Source organism: Schistocerca gregaria, chromosome 4 (genome assembly GCF_023897955.1).
Source record: "Schistocerca gregaria isolate iqSchGreg1 chromosome 4, iqSchGreg1.2, whole genome shotgun sequence".
NCBI lineage: Eukaryota > Metazoa > Arthropoda > Insecta > Orthoptera > Acrididae > Schistocerca > Schistocerca gregaria.
The window spans coordinates 284,464,425-284,479,802 of record NC_064923.1 but is presented as its reverse complement, the minus strand read 5'-3'; positions in this window follow the sequence as shown (position 1 = coordinate 284,479,802).

The following is a 15,378-nucleotide window of genomic DNA, read 5'->3' as shown; positions in this document are numbered from 1 at the left end:
GAGTTTGTGGCACAGCTGGACTAGAAGAAGGGATCGGTTGGTAGGACATGTTCTGAGGCATCAAGGGATCACCAGTTTAGTATTGGAGGGCAGCGTGGATGATAAAAATCGTAGAGGGAGACCAAGAGATGAATACACTAAGCAGATTCAGAGGGATGTAGGCTGCAGTACGTACTGGGAGGTGAAGAAGCTTGCACAGGATAGAGTAGCGTGGAGAGCTGCATCAAATCAGTCTCAGGACTGAAGACCACAACAACAACAACAATTAATGCAAAAAGGCTTCCAACGTGATCAAGGCCGCACGATGGGATTTAACAGATACTGAACGCGGAATGATAGTTGGATCTTTCCATATCCAAAATCGTTAGGGAATTCGATAATTCGCGGTCCACAGTGACAAGAGTGCCCCGAGTACACCACATTTTAGTCATTACTTCTGACCACGAAGAACGCAGTGGCCGACAGCCTTCATTTAACGACCGAGAATAGCGGCGTTTGCGTAGAGTTGTTAGTGTTAACAGACGAGCAACACTGCGTGACGTAACAGAGAAATCAATGTAGGGCGTACGACGAACGTACTTGTTGGGACAGTGTGGCGAAATATGACGTTAATGGGTAATGGCAACAGGCGATACAAATAGCACGACGTCGCCTACAGAATGGCTCTCCTGGGATCCCGATCGTATCGATTGGACCCTAGACGACTGGAAAAATATGGTCTGGTCAGATGAGTACCGATTTCAGTTCGTTAGAACCGTTGGTACGGTTCGAGTGTGGCGGACGCCCCATGAAGCCATGGATGAAAATTGTCTACAAGCTGATGATGGCTCTATAATTATGTGGACTGTGTTTACATGGAATGGACTGGATCCTCTGAGTCAACTGAGTCGATTATTGACTAAATGGTTATATTGGGCTACCTGGAGGCCTTATGTAGCCATTCGTGATGTCCCCAAACCATGATGGAATTGTTTTAGATAACATTATGCCATGTCACCAGGCCACAGTTGTTCGCGATTGGTTTGAAGAACATTCTGGATATTTCGAGCGAGGTATCTGGACAGCCAGATTGCCCAACATGAATTCTATCGCACATTTATGAGGCATAATCGAGGGGTCAGTTCATACAAAAAATGCGCCAGAGTAACAGTTTCGCAATTATCGACGGCTATAGTGGCAGCATTGCTCAGTATTTTTGCAGGGGACATCCAGCGACCTTATGAGTCCATGCCAGGTCGCGTTGCTGCACTGCGCTAGGAAAAAGGAGGTATGACACGATATTTGGATGCATGCTATGAATTTTGTCACCACAGTTATTTGGAACGTCACGAATTGTATTAATAACATCATAGAGTTACGCCGTACTGCCACCACACTAAAGAAACCAATGAAGCTAGACAATTTAAGAAGAAGTAGCTAAGGTTCTCAACATTATTAAGGCACTGTGATTTAATAAGCTTATTATCAAACTGTCTCTAATGCTCCACTGGCTCGAGGGCAACGATCAATTGATACGTAATCAGCATGGTTTCAGGAAACATCGTTCTTGTACAACGCAGCTAGCTCTTTATTCGCACGAAGTAATGGCCGCTATCGACAGGGGATCTCAAGTTGATTCCGTATTTCTAGATTTCCGGAAAGCTTTTGACACCGTTGCTCACAAGCGGCCTCTAATCAAGCTGCGGGCCTATGGGGTATCGTCTCAGTTGTGCGACTGGATTCGTGATTTCCTGTCAGGAAAGTCGCAGTTCATAGTAATAGACGGCAAATCATCGAATAAAACTGAAGTGATATTAGGTGTTCCCCAGGGAAGTGTCCTGGAACCTCTGCTGTTCCTGATCTATATAAGTGACCTGGTTGACAATCTGAGCAGTTCTCTTAGGTTGTTCGCAGATGATGCTGTAATTTACCGTCTAGTAAGGTCATCAGAAGACCAGTATCACTTGCAAAGCGATTTAGAAAAGATTGCTGTATGGTGTGGCAGGTGTCAGTTGACGCTAAATAACGATAAGTGTGAGGTGATCCACATGAGCTCCAAAAGAAACCCTTTGGAATTCGATTACTCCATAAATAGTACAATTCTCAAGGCTGTCAATTCAACTAAGTACCTGGGTGTTAAAATTACGAACAACTTCAGTTGGAAAGACCACATAGATAATATTGTGGTGAAGGTGAGCCAAAGGTTGCGTTTCATTGGCAGGACACTTAAAAGATGCAACAAGTCCACTAAAAAGATAGCTTACAGTACACTCGTTCGTCCTCTGTTAGAATATTGCTGCGCGGTGTGGGATCCTTACCAGGTGGGGTTGACGGAGGACATCGAAAGGGTGTAAAAAAGGGCACCTCGTTTTGTATTATCACGTAATAGGGGAGCGAGTGTGGCAGATATGCTACGCGAGTTGGGATGGAAGTCATTAAAGCAAAGACGTTTTTCGTCGCGGCGAGATCTATTTACGAAATTTCAGTCACCAACTTTCTCTTCCGAATGCGAAAATATTTTGTTGAGCCCAACCTACATAGGTAATAATGATCATCAAAATAAAATAAGAGAAATCAGAGCTCGAACAGAAAGGTTTAGGTGTTCGTTTTTCCCGCGCGCTGTTCGGCAGTGGAATGGTAGAGAGATAGTATGATTGTGGTTCGATGAACCCTCTGCCAAGCACTTAAATGTGAATTGCAGAGTAATCATGTAGATGTAGATGTAGAAGTTGCCAACAAGTAGTTCCTTAGCCATAGGTGAATTCGTCTGTCACCTGCACGTCTCTTCAAACTGTAGCACGTCTCCTCAAATGCAATAAACCGAGTGTGTCTCCTGCAAAGCGTTACCGTGAACAGCCTGGCACGCCGCACTGACTCAGCGTGCACCTGCGTACACTGGTCAGTAGCAGCAGGACGACCCGAAGGCTCTGAACGAGGACCGGAACAGGGTGAACTGCGCCAACAGCGACAGCGCGCTCAAAAAGCAGGCTGGTTACGCACCCTAGGGAGACGCGACAGCACTCTTTACTAGGTTACTGAGTCAAAGGTACCACAGAGAAAGACTATCGACACCAGCTGATACATGCCTCTACATCTCGCCATTTTGAAAAAAAAAATCAGTAGAGGAATTAGGATAACCTTAAAACGATGCTTTATCTCGACCAAGTTTAACCTGACTATTATGTAACTTTAACCAACAGGCTAACTGGGGTCAAAATCCTAGCGTTGTTAGGTTCAGCGAAATGTGCAATATTTTGTGGAAATTCTTATCCTTCTGGCTTTGAGCTCCAAAATTTTTAATATGTAGCAACCTTTACATGGCAGGATGCCTAAAGCTATCGTACCGTCCAATCTTTCTCTGATCTGCAAGATAAATATTTTCAGCTGACCTCCAATTCCTTAGGATGACTTCGGGATTGATCTACCTTGGAAAGACACCATTAATAGACTGTAGGTTTGATACAGAGGAAGAGGAGGAGGAGATTAGTGTTTAACGTCCCGTCGACAACGAGGTCATTAGAGACGGAGCGCAAGCTCGGGCGAAGGAAGGATGGGGCAGGAAATCGGCCGTGTCCTTTCAAAGGAACCATCCCGGCATTTGCCTGAAGCGATTTCGGGAAATCACGGAAAACCTAAATCAGGATGGCTGGAGACGGGATTGAACCGTCGTCCTCCTGAATGCGAGTCCAGTTTGATACAGATGATGGTTAAACAAACATTAGAATGGCCAGAGTTCTGTTATGGGTTTCATGAACAGCAGAATTAAAGATCAAATTTGGCAAGTGATACGCCTTCTATACCCGCTGGGAGGAACAGGTAGTAGGATTGTGGAAAGGGCCAAATGTTGAGGTCAGTTTTCCTTCTAACTGTCATTAATTGTAATTTAATAACCTTTATAACAAAAGCGGCACATGGCGGGACTTTTACCGAATTCAACTCTTTCCCAGCTGAAGGCCTCCAAACAAGAAATCTTAGCAAATCAACAAGGTAAAATCCAATTAAGATAGCAATAAAATCATTTAAAAAAGCAAATATATGCAAAGTGCAATAGAAATGGCTGAGGCTCAGGGCCACAATTAAATTTCATATATGAAAATATATTACAATAATCTCTTAAAGGCAGCAGGCCACAACGTTTAAGCTCGAAAGATAAACTTAAAATTTAATATTACAAATTTTTTAAGAAAATAAAAACAGATAACCATAATCCTTCAATTCAAAGTAGCTGACAACTGATAATTAAACACCGGTGGCACTTAGAAGCCTCCAGGGAGGTCGGTGTGCCCTCGTTCACTTAGGCGAGACAGATGGTGAGTCCACTATACTTTACCGGTTGGAACCCAACCAGGGAACAGCCATGGATCGACCGACACAACGACTTGCTTCCGACCAATGGATACATGAGAACTCAAAAACATAAAAGTTACGAAGCACACAACATGAATGGACGTCGCTTGGGTAGTTGAAACCACTACTCAACTTTGACGTCCTGGATCGGTGAACCACGAAGCTCGTAGCGATCGGACAGCTCCACACACGCTCCGACAGTGTGCAGGGACCGGTAACGGACCCAGCGACTGCACCGCGCGGAGACATCTTCCCTGAAGCGCAGCAACCGACCGACTGCCTGCTGATCCGTCCGCGACTGCTGTTCCGTCGCGACTGCACTGCTGGTGCCTCTCCCACTCACTTCCAGACACACGAAGGCGAAGTACTGGCTCTGACCTAAACATGCAGAGGGAACACACCCCCTGGCTAAACAACAACCCTGAACCAGGAAAGGACTGACCCAAGTTCCACAATATGGTGATTGAAGGGGGCCCAGAAGTGTTCAGAGAACCAGTTACACGTCCCCCAATGAGACGACTGACCTCTCAGAGCCACTACGCCGACAACATTTAAAATAATCGTCAGTGGAACTAACGCCAACTACACACACAAGCTGACAAACTCTTGCACGAAGACCTGAACATGCCGACAGCGGTGGTCTAGCGGTTGTAGGCGCTCAGTCCGGAAACGCGCGACTGCTACGGTCGCGGGTTCGAATCCTGCCTCGGGCATGGATGTGTGTGATGTCCTTAGGTTAGTTAGGTTTAAGTAGTTCTAAGTCTTAGGGAACTGATGACCACAGATGTTAAGTACCATAGTGCTCAGAGCCTTTTTTTTTTTTTTTTTGAAGACCTGAACAATACACAACAGTAACTAATCACGCACGAAGGCAAATCGGTAGTCGATGCGCGCGCGCGCGCGCGCCCACACACACGCACACACACACACACACACACACACACACACACACACGCACACATACACACACACAGCCGACTCATAAACGATCGGGGAGCCAAAACGCGTCGTCCGGTAGGACGACCGACCGACGATCCACCAAGACCGCAGCCCGACTCAAGTGATGCGTGGCGACAATAGTCGGGCGAGCCATGCCATACGCAGACCTCACTGCTGCTCCAACCTGACTGCACTAGTGCCGCATTGCAACCCCCAACTGGCAGGTCCGGACTGCACTCCAGATACGTTCCAACTGACTGGCAGACCCGAACTCGCAACGCAAACTCACAACCCGAACTCCCATACGACAGACAGCGACCGGGAAGAAATAGCAGTCTAGCGAAGATACTACGAGAGGGGACATATGGATAAGCGCTGCTAACGTTGCTCACAGTCAGGCAAAGCAGCAACTCAGTGAAAGCAGTAATTAAAATTAACGTAGTGGAAATACGTTAAAACAGGGTGTAAAATACACGCTGGCGGGAACACGAGCCACGCACGGCTCAACAAGTTATAGGGTTTCAGAGTGACCTTGCAAAATAATCAGTGCAGATTTCAGATTATGGTTATCCCATTCTGCGTAGGAAGGTGCCGATGATAGTGAATGGTGATAATATCAGATATACCATTTCCAATGTAGAACTTTCTAAACACACTAGACGCAAAAACTGAAGGGGTTGGGGTCGTGGGTTGGGGCATAGTTATCATTAAGATCCTTAGGGGGCCAAGAAATAGAAAAAGCTTTAATCAAATGTTGAACAGGTATTCTGGCTGTTCATCTCTTTATTAGGTATTAGCTGCAGAGAACGAGAGAACAAATTGACAAGAATGTATCAGTTACAAAATCTCATGCAGGTGTAAAATATTTACCCTGACACAGGAATTAAACAAGAGCTGAACTTGCCTTGAAGACCCAAGTTGAAATTATTGCGCACAAGGAAAGACTAACGCAAAGAATTTTTGGCCCTAGCTGTGAATCTTAAAGTGGGTAAATGCATAGTATTAAATTTAACATTAATGGAAGGTTTTCACAGAAACTAGTTTTAAACGAACACGTTAATATATTCAATTAAAAACACACATTAAAGACATCTGACTATGCAAGACTTTCAAGCGGTATTACAAAATGTACGCTGTTTTTCGGCATTACTTGAAGGTCAGTGATTAAGTGCCCTTTAGACGCAACCGGCATTCTAAAATTGTTAACAAACTTTTATTCCAACGAGTACAATAATTGTTGCCCTGTAAGTCTGTAAGACTGAGGAACACGTGCATCTCCAGAAGCAATAACCACAATGTTAAGAGAAAATGTGCGCCAAGAGTTTTACATTGATGGCAGTGTTGTTAATAATGTCCAACGTAAATATTCAGTATGAGACTTGCAAAAAGATGTCATCATTTCAGTCTCTCTGCAGTACAGAGCAGGTGTCGTGCTTTCGCCAACATGAGCTCCGGACCCCGATCGACTGTTAAGATGTACACCAGATTTGCGTCTACTCCTCTCTGGACTAATTTTTCAAGGCGGTCACTTCTCCGTTCCACAAGCAACTCCAAATATACTAGCTGAATCGTACAGCCCGTTCTTTTCTTCCTATCAAACAGGACACGACCGCCAATCGCTGAACAAGAACACTAAGTTTCATCATTAGTTATGTGGTCTACCCATCTAATCTTCAGTATTCTTCTGTAGCTTCTATACTCTTCTTGTCCAAACTATTTATCGTCCATGTTTCACTTCCATACATGGCTACACTCCATACAAATACTTTCAGAAACGACTTCATGACACTTAAATCTATAACCAATGTTTACAAATTTCACTTCTTCAGAAACGCTTTCCTTGCCATTGCCAGTCTTCATTTTATATCCTCTCTACTTCGACCATCATCAGTTATTTTGCTCCCCAAATAGCAAAACTCCTTCACTACTTTAAGTGTCTCATTTCCTAATCTAATTCCCTCAGCATCACCCGACTTAATTCGACTACATTCCATTATCCTCGTTTAGCTTTTGTTGAGGTTAATCTTATATCCTCCTTTAAAAACTCTGTCCATTCCGTTCAACTGCTCTTCCAAGTCCTTCGATGTCTCTGATACAATTACAATGTCATCAGCGAATCTCAAAGTTTTTATTTGTTCTCCATGGATTTTAATACCTACTCCGAAATTTTCCTTAGTTTCCTTTACTGCTTGCTCAATATACAGATTGAATAACATCGGGGACAGCCTACAACCCTGTCTCACTCCCTTCCCAACCACTGCTTCTCTTTCATACCCCTCGACTCTTATAACAGCCATCTGCTTTCTGTACAAATTGTAAAAAGCCTTTCGCTCCCTGTATTTTACCCCTGCCACCTTCAGAATTTGAAAGAGAGTATTTCAGTCAACATTGTCAAAAGCTTTCTCTAAGTCTACAAATGCTAGAAACGTAGGTTTGCCTTTCCTTAATCTTTCTTCTAAGATAAGTCGTAAGATAAGTATTGCCTCAAGTGTTCCAACATTTCTACGAAATCCAAACTGATCTTCCCCGAGGTCGGCTTCTACTAGTTTCTTCCATTCGTCTGTAAAGAATTCGCGTTAGTATTTTGCAGCTGTGACTTATTAAACTGATAGTTCGGTAATTTTCACATCTATCAACACCTGCTTTCTTTCGGATTGGAATTATTATATTCTTCTTGATGTTTGAGGGTATTTCACCTGTCTCATACATCTTGCTCACCAGATGGTAGAGTTTTGTCGGGAATGGCTCTCCCAACGCCATCAGTAGTTCTAATGGAATGTTGTCTCCTCCCGGGGCCTTGTTTCGAATCAGGTCTTTCAGTGCTCTGTCGAACTCTTCACGCAGTATCGTATCTCCCATTCCATCTTCATCTACATCCTCTTCCATTTCCATAATATTGTCCTCAGATAGCCCTTGTATAGACCCTCTATATACTTCTTCCACCTTTCTGCTTTCCCTTCTTTGCTTAGAACTGAGTTTCCATCTGAGTTCTTGATATTCATACAAGTGGTTCTCTTTTCTCCAAAGGTCTCTGTAGGCAGTATCTATCTTACCTCTAGTGAGATAAGCCTCTACATCCTTACATTTGTCCTCTAGCCATCCCTGCTTAGCCATTTTGCACTTCCTGTCGATCTCATTTTTGAGATATTTGTATTCCGTTTTGCCTGCTTCATTTACTGCATTTTTGTATTTTCTTCTTTCATCAATTAAATTCAATATTTCTTCTGTTACCCAAGGATTTCTACTAGCCCTCGTCTTTTTACCTACTTGATCCTCTGCTGCCTTCACTACTTCATCCCTAGAGCTACCCATTCTTCTTCTACTGTATTTCTTTCCCCCATTCCTGTCAATTTTTCCCCTATGCTCTCCCTGAAACTCTGTACAAACTCTGGTTCTTTGAGTTTATCCAGGTCCCATCTCCTTAAATTCCCACCTTTTTGCAATTTCTTAAGTTTTAATCTATAGTTCATAACCAACCGATTGTGGTCAGAGTCCACATCTGCCCCTGGAAATGTCTTACAATTTAAAACCTTGTTGCTAAATCTCTGTCTTACCATTATATAATCTATCTGATACCTTCTAGTATCTCCAGAATTCTTCCATGTATACAACCTTCTTTCATGAATAACAACTTCATTACGCTCTGATTAAAATTGCTTTGCGACTGACTTTTAAATAAATCGCATGGTGGGGCTAGAAAATAGTAAGTTGCAGCTGTTTCTCGGCTCTACGTGCTTACTGTGTTGCCTTTTCTGGGTGTAGAAGACGCAGACCTGCCTCCTGGGTTTGGGAGGTGGGCAGACAATGCAGGCCGCAAACGCCGGAGAGATGGAAAAGAAGAGCACAAAACGCAGTGATTTTAACGTTGCGAAACTATAAAAGTATTTTTACGGAAATTGGGCAACATTATCTCTGCGGCCGAGGTTAGTCTTTGGTAAACATTTTAGTTTCTGCATAAAAACAGCTGAAAGAAAACTTTCACACTCACAACTGTTATCACACAGTCATAAATACGCTTTTGTTTAAAAACTTGGATTCCTTCGCATCTTATATTCTGACATCACAGGTTGCCTTTCGTAATCGCAGTTATTATGGTGTTCTGCAATTAAGAAACCTACAACACTTAAGTCGGAGAGCTTGCAGTGAGAAATGTGATTACTTTACGTTAGCATGAAAGAAAGCATTTATACGCTTATGGAAACGTTTTTATCCAATTGTGTAAGCTTACGTAGACAGGGTAACTTGACATAAAAGTTTTCTCAGTATGGTACCGTGTCATGATGGCAGATCACTGTAACTGTGGCGGAAATGTTAGTTCTTCCTGCATAGTTTTTTACATTATGACGTGGTGCCATTACTCAGAGAAGTTTTGAGCCAACGAAATGTTATGAGTTGAAATAGGCACTAAAACTTTTTAAAATCTTATTGTTTTTTGTGTAAGGAAACAATGTTTTCGCAGTAATATGGTCATAAAATAAATAGCGCTCATTTTAGTTTGTATAATACTGCTATCAATCCAATCAGCTGTTTTGTCTTACTTCTACATCCATGGACGTAAAAAGCTGAGAATTTGAATAAATTATTATTCCTTGGCTTTAGTTGTCTATAGATGTATGAGGATGCAGTGAAGGTTATCTCAGCCATACACGTACAGAATTGGAATCTATGAATCGGTTTGTAGCTCTTAGTTGCTATCAAAGAGCAGTCAAAAGCTTGATCAGACCTGAGTAATAGTAACCAATCGACTATACTTCAAAAGGCATCTACAGTAGCACACAGAAAGTGAAACATTATGGACTGACTACAGTAAAAACATTCCATACCAGATAGCTGTTGTAAGGGTGACTTACTGGATCATGTGGTTCAGGCTGAACCACCTGTACCTCTACATGTTACGGATGAACTGGCACAAAACTGTGAGGTCCTCAGATTGTCATCGTATAACTGCAGTATCAATTCCACTGGACTCACATGGGCTCAACTTAAGTGTTATGTGGCAGTGAACAACAAAACATGTGCCCTGGCACAAGTGGAAAGATTGAAGACGTATACTGCAAACTAAACGTCCTCATTATACTGGCACAATTTTGTAAGACACCCGAAGGAAGTAATCGTGGATCCATGGGGAAATGAATGTATTGTGGAAAATAACATAGGAATCTTATTATGTCATTAATTGTGACAGCAATTCTAATGATTACACAGAAGATATTGAAAACGATTCAAATGTAACTGACGCGTATTTATTAGTGGCATAGAGGATTACCAAAAATTCTGTTCCACGCAGCTCTTACAACTTCTCCAGCTAATAGATAATTTATTACTTTGCGACGTGCGGTAGTAAATGGTCGTCTTACTTCTGTTAGTCATCTTTAACCTGTGTTTACGGTATCTGAACCCAATTCCATAGCTACAGAAGCTGCGACCGCCACAAGAGCTCCTCCAACTACCCATTAAGACATTGTCAGCAGTCAGCAGTACGTGACTTGCTTCTTTCTTGGTGCGCGCACTTAACTATCAACTCTACGAGCACGTGGTTTGTTGTGTATGAGCCAAAAAATCTGCTCCCCACCACTGTCATCTCTCAGTCAGTAAGTAATTTTAATCGGAGTTAACGGATAATTTTACTTTTCCTATATGGAAAAATGGAAATGAAGTCCCATGCTTCTTGACAGAGCGTTGAGGAACGATGCGGGAGACCCGCACCGCCGTACTAGGCAACGTCCTAGTGGAGGTGGTTTGCCGTTGCCTTCCTCCGACCGTAATGGGAATGAATGATGATGAAGACAGCACTACACCACCCAGTCATCTCGAGGCAGGTGAAAATCTCTCACCGCGGCAGGAACCGAACCCGCGACCCCGGGCTCAGTAAGCGATAACGCTACCGCGAGACCACGAGCTTCGGTCGCCTCCGATATCATAAAATAAAACTTACAGCACTTGTCTATTCGATGGTAATTTGCGTCATATTATTTTGCGTTTTACATCTCCTGTTACAGGCACACTGTACTTAGCCGTACCATCTTACAAGAGAATGATGTAGTCCGACGTGTTGAAACCTACCCAGAAATTTTTTACACAGAATGAATACAGCAAAAGAAATGAACTGTCAAAAATTTATCTGCTAAGGTACACTGAAAGTATTTTTTAAAATTAAAGTTACATTTATTTTGCCCTAAAAAGAATCGGTTATGATAGCAATTTGTACAACCCTTCCTGCCTAGCAAGGAGAATGCGAGAACAAGCAGATGCAAGCTTAACAAGGGAACGTGGCACCATCTAATATGAAGTCCGAAGTTCACATATGTGAGTTTTAAGCACTTGCACTATACCAAAAGTGACTGAAATCATTTATTTTGTTTACTAAGTTGCTGTTTATATCGACAGCTAAGTTGTTGCAGATGTAATTGTTACACAAATCACTAGCAGAGAAAAGAAAATCAAGGCAGTGTATGATGTTAAATTACAGACGACATTAATCGATCGGGACATAAAATATTTTAAAACAACTTCAGTAGCACAATTCTCATGATAAAGTTTTAACGATGTATATTTTACTAACAATGAAACAATTTCTTGTTTATTCCCTGCAGTCGTCACAGAAATGCAATGTGTCTATTGGTTGACGAAAACACGAGGCACGCCTGATAGAATGAAAATGCATTGAGGCACTTCACAGTAATTACTAGTTTTACTTTGATAAATCTGGAATGGAGTAAGAAACGGCCATGGCCTTTGATCTCCATATTATGCTGCATACCAGGCACAGTTGACCAAATTCGTAAAACGTGGTAGTGCAAACTGACAATGTAGAAATGACTGAATCTTAACAACACTGTTCCACTGATAATTCTGAAATGACAAAGAGCCATCGAAAATTATATTTTACGACAATTTTCTGAAAAACTATTTAGTCTGGTTAAAACATTTTTTATCGTAAGACTGAATCACACTATTAGTTCCGAGTGGAATCTGAATTACATTAATAGTCTTTTCGTATTCTTCCTAAAGAAATAGGTGTCATCATGTCCAGGCCAAGGGTCCAACAAAAGCAATTAATTACTCTCTGCAGCTGGTAAAATTCGGATGTAATACTGGAACTTATTCTCTCACATTTTTCCAAATTTTGTTATCTGGGTTACAAGATTTTTGCAGCTACGATTTCCTTTCTTTTAATATTTGCCTTGAGGTTCCTGAAGACAGATATAAAGCTCGGGAAATAGTAATCCACTGATACCTAGTTGCATACGAAGGTGTAATGGGATTCGTCGAGTGCAAAAGGAACTCTGTCTAATTTTGCTCAAAATTTTAAAATGCAGTTTATAAAGTGAAGTTTGTATGGACTTTCTCCACGAAATCCGTCTGACAGGCTTGATACACAGCATTTTAGGGGATAACAAGAAATTTTATCTTCCCGTCAGTAATGAACTTATAATATTACCTATTAATCATATCTCCTCTACACATTTCGCTAAAGTAAACTTCGTAATTTTGCACCCTCTTTTTCCATATAATTTCCTGAATTACCTTCATCAGGTCGAATAGCCCTGGATATCAGAAATGTTCATCTCTCTTGCAATTCAGAGGGTAAAGTTTCGCAGTTCTTCCTCAGTGATGGTGCACTGACTCTCAAGAGAAATTCTAAATCTTTCGAATAGTTTTTCTGTCACTCTTTCGCGAGTTTCATTTTGGCTCGTATTTCGTACTGCGTGTAGATCTCTCTTGCATTTATAAAATTCACGTTCAGATTTTACAATCCAAACCGACTTTTCACACAGCTTAACTTCAAGCTTTTTCTCCTTCCTTCTTTTAACAAAAACATATACAGCCTTTTCTTTGTCACCGAAAGCTTTTGCTCTGCATGTTTTCTTTGGACTGGGAAGGTAGTGAATTTTTTTTCTCTGGATTTTAACCTGCTCACCAATCGTCATGAAAATCAAAATTCACGGAATCGTCAGAGTTATTTTCTCTTTCTTCTAACGTTCCTACAATGTCCAATGAAATGTCGAGAGCATTCGAGTGAATGTCCAAGAAATTAACTAATGAATAACACATATGTATGACTTCAATAGAAGTAGGTGATTTCGATTACATATTACGTCCTTCATATATCATTTTTGCAATGTTGAGAACTTTAATCGAATTCTGAAACCAGCACTAAGACAGATGCTATTAACAAACATATAAGAAAAAAACACAAAGAAAATTGAGTTCTATCTCCACTAACATTTAGTGATACCACAAAGGCAGCTACTAATTTCTATGAATATTGAATGAATTATAAATTCGTGAAAATAGTAAATGTGATCAATTTGTTAGAGGATCTATCAATGGAAACTTAAATTCGCTTTATCTGGTCGGGTTTTGCTGTGTCACCTGTTAACTTATCTACACTCACTCAGGGCTATATGCCTACCGCATTGCACATTCGCTGCTCCGACGACAATGGCAGGGATGTGCGTTTCTCCAGACATCTAGTAAGCTACGATTTTGTCAGTTTTCAATTTTTTTAAATGAAAATACCTACAGTGTGGCTCGACAGTTAATATTTTCACCCGGTGTTTCTCCCGTTGTGTTCTTCCTGTCAAAAAATTTCAGCGGAGATTTCGACTTGGATCAAACCATTCCCATGCAAGACAGCAGCTGGAAGATATGTGTGACAATATCGAGAACAAATAAGCAACTGATTGCACTGCACATTTGCATACTGATAAGACGAGGTGATATCAGCGCGACATCTGCAAACAGTGTGAAAGATCATGTACTTCATGAGAGTTTACGCTCAAGTTGGCACTGGTTATAGTGCTTCTGTCGTAACAGCATTTTGTACAGATCGGTTTTAGATTGACTCAGACAATGATGGAGGACAAGCGCTCAGAAATATTGATGTCTGAAAGTAAGGGACACCCTAATAATTTTGCAAAAACAGACATAATATCTTATGGGATTACAGCAATCAGTGATTTTATAATGTTACTTAAAATCCGTCTTGATTGCAAATTTTTTTATTCATATGACCGGTTTCGGTTCATTCAGAACCATCTTCAGATCTCTGATTGATCTGAAGATGGTTCTGAATGAACCGAAACCGGTCATATGAATAAAACAAATTTGCAATCAAGACGGATTTTAAGTAACATTACACCCTAATAAGTAGTCCAAAGTAAACTCTTTGCTGTATCATATCATAAGCGTTTGCAGGCAAAGCAGAAACGACGATGAATACAGGTCGAAGCAATAAATTAGATTTTGTACCACGCCCGGAATTCGAACCTGAGTGTCCCGTTCACAACGTAAGAGCGCTAACAACCGCATCGCCCTGGCACTGTGGCTGTGTAGATTAGCCCGGTACGTCTCCCGCCTTAACACAAACTCCAATTCACGCCTCACCCCATCTTGAAGTTCCCACACGTAACTCCTATCAGTACTGCAGAGGCTCTCCGACACTGGAATAGCACCTTGCTATTGATCAGAATTGGGATAATTCTCCCTGCACCTCAGGCATAGGTGATACATTTATTCATTTTTCGTTATGGGTTCCACATAAGTATTAAGTCTCAGCTTTGCCAATGGTACTACACAGGCAGAACAATGACTTAAAATTTGTAGCAAAGACGGGATTCGATCCAGGGTCTTTCGCTCACTTAAAAAAAAAGAAAAGGAAAGAGGGAATGATCCCTGTGGCAAAGTGGGAGGCATCATTTTACGTGGCATGGCTACGATTTCTCCGACACCAAACAGGAACATATGGAAGAGGTAAATGGCCACAGGAGAGTATTCATTTATTTATTGACAAGAAATAATTCCACCTTTTCCGTGACTTGTTTCTGTAAAAAAAAGAAAACAAACACATAGTTATACTCCACGGTCACTGCCGCTCAATCTTCATGGCATGTCTTCTTGTAATGTCGCATAGGTACCGTTATCTTTTCATCTCTTGTGAATGTATTGAATCTATGTCTTGCAATGAATAATGCAGCTAAGGGGCGATCGTAGAAGATGCTTCTCAAGAAGTTCGGAAAGTATTAACTGTACTTAGGGTTCTTCACAATAGCACAATGACGATCGTTTAACCAGTTCCAGTCTACGAGTCAATATGGCAACATCTCCAAA